This window comes from Lathyrus oleraceus, chromosome 6 (assembly GCF_024323335.1).
Source record: "Lathyrus oleraceus cultivar Zhongwan6 chromosome 6, CAAS_Psat_ZW6_1.0, whole genome shotgun sequence".
NCBI classification, from domain to species: domain Eukaryota; kingdom Viridiplantae; phylum Streptophyta; class Magnoliopsida; order Fabales; family Fabaceae; genus Lathyrus; species Lathyrus oleraceus.
In genome coordinates this window covers 447,421,459-447,427,458 of record NC_066584.1, presented here as the reverse complement: position 1 = coordinate 447,427,458, position 6,000 = coordinate 447,421,459, and positions in this window count along the sequence as shown.

Sequence of the window (6,000 nt, the reverse complement as noted above, 5' to 3'; positions counted from 1 at the left end):
ATACAAATGAATGCAATAAACAAAGCAACACAAAGCAACCAAAACCCTAACCTAGAGAGCGCTAGGAGAGACTCGCTCAAGGAAGATGGACCAGTAAGAGGTCAACTTCTCTAGTATCCCCAGCAGAGTCGCCAGCTGTCGCATTACGCGAAAAACCGGCGGGAAAACAAGAACAACAAAGCCGCCACCGTGCGTTATTTATCCCAAAAGAGGGAAAGGAAACGCTCAGAGTAAACCTTGGAAAGAACATGGTCTCGCGACCAAAGAGAATGGGTTCGGGAGTCAGTTATGCGAAGGGAAGGTATTAGCACCCCTACGCATCCGTCGTACTCGACGGGATCCACGCACAATAGGAAGGAAAATGGTTGCTAAAATCACTGCTCAAACACACGCACACTGGCTGAAAGAGACACAAGAAAACATACAAGGCTGACTCGGCAGGATATCGCATCCTGGGCCTACTTAGTCTATCAGGCATAGACATCAGAGTCAAAGTAGTTCGGACTGGGGAAACGACACATGCTCGCTAGGATATCGCATCCTATGCATACGTATCTTGTAACACCCTTCTACCCCAAACGACATATTTAAATAGATTATCAGAGTACAACATGTAGAAGAGTTTACATTCCTTACAACATAACATATATTATTTAATATTTAAAACTTCGCAGCGGACAACAACATGAATATTATAAAAATGTTTCAAGATTATCTCAACAAATTAGTCATCATAAACAACGTAAATAATAATAATAATTTAGCTATCGAATCCCATAATCCCCGGTGTCACATGACCAGAGCATTTGACTCAACTCTGTAGAATAATTCTACACTTATTCTTCGAACCTCAACAATAGCTACTCCACTTTATCTGCACATTGCTCATCATAGATGAACATAAACACATGCAGAAGGGGTGAGAATTACATTATTAAATAATAATATAACGACCGAAATATAAACATAAATATATTTCACATATACCAACACAATTCATCATAATCATCATAATCCATAACCTCATGGACATCAACAACACACACATCAAATGCAATGCACACACCCATGCATGACTCAACACGACTCGGTATACCCATTTTGTGACCAACTACAGGATCACTACTCCCAGATTCATCACCATAGAATCCGAGTTCCCCGTAAGGAACCAAGCCTATCAACAAGCCCGGAGTCAACAACATCATTGGAACTCAGTCCGTTCATCACTAGGCATCGGCCTTTCATGAATGCATGCACACCAAGCATGCATCATAATCAACATAGCAACAACAGCATCATATAGTCATGTTATCATCATCATTAACACATTCTATCATAAAAACATATCACATCATGACACATAATCAAACACCGCATTATCACACCCTAATAATATCTATATCCCTCAAAGCAACGGGAAATGATCCCTCGTATACTATGCATCAGCTAAGTTACCTCGCTCAGCCTAACAACCGAAACTGCACAACAACAGCCCAGGAAGGACCACAAGTCTGCCCATACGCGTATTGCCTATGCTCATACGCGTATGGCCCACGTCTGACCAACCCCATACGCGTATTGCCCATGTCCATACGCGTATGCTACGCGTATCACATTCCCATACGCGTACCACCAGAGACCAACCCACGTTCAAAACATCATCTTCCTCATCCATACGCGTATTGCCTAGCGCCATACGCGTACCATCAGTCTCATACGCGTATTGCCTAGTGCCATACGCGTATGACCAGAGACCAAGTTTCCAGATCTGCAATGGCTTTCCCTGCTACGAGATCTATCCAAATTCATCCTTAAACAGTCCAAATTTCACATAAACTCACTCATATCATCTAGTACAGTTAGTCTCCTATTCGATTTCACCATCCTAACATCATTGCCTATAATTTCTACGAATTCCTTCGACTAAAAACCCTAAATTCGTTCACCCAATATTTCACCAATTTCAACATATCATTGTTTAATAAGGTTCAGACCCCTTACCTCTTTGGATTGAAGGAAGCTCTGAGCACTCTTTGGCCTCCTCCTCTTCCTTCTCTTTCTCTTCAGCGGTTCTCCCCTTTTTCTGACTCTGAGACAAAACACGTGAAAAAAACTGAATTCTCCCTTTTGCCTCTTTTAACCAATTTCCACTTTTACCCTTCCACTCTTCATATTCCACTTATTTTATTATTTAATTATTATTAAAATAAATAACACTTATAATAATAATAATAATAATAATAATTCCCAATATTATTTAATAATTCCTTTTTACCTTCAAATAATCATATTAAATAATATTTAAATTATTCTAACGATAATCGGGGTGTTACAACTCTCCCCCACTTTAGAAGTTTTCGTCCTCGAAAACATACCTCAAGCAAATAGAGCCGGATACGACTCCTTCATCTGATCCTCACGCTCCCAAGTCAAGCTCTCACCAGCTGGACCTCCCCAAACAACTTTCACTAGAGCAATCTTCTTACCTCTCAGGGTCTTCTCTTCTCGGTCATCTATCCGAATTGGCAACACCTCAACGGTCAAATTATCCCTCACCTGGATATCATCCAACTGAACAACATGCGAAGGATCTGCAATATATTTTCTCAACTGAGATACATGAAACACATCATGCAGATTAGAAAGCGACGGCGGTAAAGCTACCCGATACGCCACTTCCCCAACCCTCTTCAAAATCTGATACGGACCCACAAACCTCGGAGTAAGCTTTTTAGACTTTAAAGCTCTACCCACACCCGTCGTCGGAGTAACTCTCAAGAACACATGATCTCCCTCTTGGAATTCAAGTGCCTTTCTCCTGTTATCATGATAACTCTTCTGACGACTCTGGGAAATCTTCATTTTCTCCTGAATCATCTTAACCCTTTCAGTTGTCTGCTGCACAATCTCAGGTCCGAGTACAACACTCTCACCTGATTCATACCAACACAATGGAGTTCTACACCTCCTACCATACAATGCTTCATATGGAGCCATACCGATACTAGCATGGAAACTATTATTATAAGTGAACTCCACCAACGGCAAATAACTATCCCAAGAACCACTCTGCTCCAACACACAAGCTCTCAACAAATCCTCCAAGGATTGGATAGTTCTTTCAGTCTGACCATCAGTCTGAGGATGATAAGCTGAACTCAACCTCAACTTAGTTCCCAACGCTTTCTGCAAACTTTCCCAAAATCTAGAAGTAAATCTGGGATCCCTATCAGACACAATACTGGATGGAATACCATGCAGCCTCACTATCTCCTCAATATACAACTCTGCCAACTTCTCTAAAGAGTGATTAATCTTCATCGGCAAGAAATGCGCCGACTTAGTCAATCGATCCACAATCACCCAAATAGAATCATTACCTTTCGTCGTCCTCGGCAATCCCGTCACAAAATCCATGGAAATGCTATCCCACTTCCATTCAGGAATCTTCAAAGGTTGCATCATACCTGCCGGTTTCTGATGTTCAATCTTTGACTTCTGACAAGTCAAACAGGCATACACGAACTTAGCAACATCTCTTTTCATACCAGCCCACCAAAACAACTTCTTCAAATCTTGATACATTTTAGTTGCACCTGGATGGATACTCAATCCACTCCTATGGCCCTCTTCAAGAATACTCTTTTTCAATTCAGACACCTCAGGAACACAAACTCTACCTTTAAATTGCAGGATGCCATTCCCATCAATCTCAAAATTACCACCATTACCCTGGTTAACCATAGTAATATGATCGACTAGAGCGACATCAACTTGCTGACCATTCCGAATATCTTCCAGAATTCCACTAGTCAACTTCAGCATACCCAACTTTACACTATCAGCGGAAACTTCACAACCCAAACTCATATCACGGAACTGTTCAATTAACTCAAGCTCCCGAACCATCATCATAGACATATGTAGAGACTTTCTACTCAGCGCATCTGCAACTACATTAGCCTTACCGGGATGATAACTCAATTCAAAGTCAAAATCCTTCAGTAATTCTAACCACCTTCTCTGCCTCATATTTAACTCTTTCTGATCAAACAGATACTTCAGACTCTTGTGATCACTGAACACTTCGAATCTGGAACCATACAGATAATGCCTCCACATTTTCAACACAAATACAACAGCTGCAAGTTCTAGATCATGCGTAGGATAATTTCTCTCATGAACTTTCAACTGTCTAGAAGCATAAGCTACAACTTTGCCGTTCTGCATCAAAACACCACCAAGACCCATCAAAGAAGCATCACAATAAACAACGAAGGGCTCACCAGGATTAGGCAAGATCAACACTGGAGCACTGGTCAACCGCCTCTTCAACTCAGCAAAACTCGCTTCACAAGCTGCATCCCACACATACACTTGACCCTTCTTAGTCAACTGCGTCAACGGCAATGCCAACTTAGAGAAGCCCTCAATAAATCTGCGATAATAACCAGCTAACCCCAGAAAACTGCGTATCTCAGTAGCAGACTTCGGAGTCTCCCACTGTAATACAGCATCAACTTTAACCGGATCAACAGAAATCCCACCACTCGAAATCACATGGCCAAGGAAACTCACTTCCTTCAACCAAAACTCACATTTAGATAACTTTACATATAATTTCTTTTCTCTTAACACCTGCAAAACAATTCTCAGATGTCCTGCATGCTCTTCTTCCGTCTTAGAATATATCAATATATCATCTATGAACACCACAACAAAATTATCAAGGTACGGATGAAATATACGATTCATATATTCCATAAACACACCTGGAGCATTAGACACACCGAACGGCATCACAGTGTATTCATAATGACCATACCTCGTACGGAAAGCAGTCTTCGCAATATCATCTGACTTCACTCGGATCTGATGATAACCCGACCGCAAATCAATCTTACTGAAAACATGAGCTCCAACCAACTGGTCCATCAAATCATCAATTCTCGGCAATGGATACCGATTCTTGATAGTCACCTTATTCAACTGCCGATAATCGACACACAACCTCATCGTACCTTCCTTCTTCTTCACTAACAATACTGGTGCACCCCAAGGAGAAACACTTGGACGCACAAACTTCTTCTCAAGCAATTCTTCAAGTTGCTTCTTCAATTCAACTAATTCAGTTGTCGACATTCTATAAGGAGACATCGACACTGGACTCGTACCTGGTACTAAGTCAATGGCAAATTCGACTTCACGTTCTGGAGGTAATTCACTTACATCCTCCGGAAACACATCCTGAAATTCACAGACAACAGGCAAATCTACACTCACCACTTTCTTATCCGCTTGTAGAGACGCAAATAAAGCGAATATCTGAGCTTCATCTTTCACCAATTCCCCCACCTGCCTAGCAGATAGAAATCTTGCCTCATCATTCTCACCAACTTCAGAAAACCGCACCGTCTTCCTATAGCAGTTGATAAACACGCCATAGAATTCTAGCCAATTCATTCCCAGAATAATATCAATTTGGTGCAAGGGCAAGCACACCAAATCAACCACGAACTCTCTCTCAAAGATCGTCAAATGACAACCTCGGCAGACAACAGAAGTTTTCACAGAACCATTAGCAGGAGTATCTATCACCATACTTCCGCCTAGGGACGACATAATCACACCAATCCTGGTCGCACACTCATACGAAATAAACGAATGAGTAGCACCAGTGTCAACAATAGCAAGCAATTCAACATTATTAATCAAGCAAGTACCTTTTATCAGATTATCTTCCTTAGGAGCTTCAGCCCCACTCAGAGCAAACACCCTACCAGTAGTATGAGCTGCAGTAGCCGCCTTCTTCGGTTTCGAGCACTGCGAACTAATATGGCCTTTCTCGCCGCAATTAAAACATGTCGGACCAGCATCCTTACATTCAGTAACTCTATGACCAGCCTGACCGCATCGGAAACATCTCAGCACTTTCTTGGTACAGCTATCAGCACGGTGGCCTGGCTCACCACACTTGAAACATTTACCAGCTATGGAAGA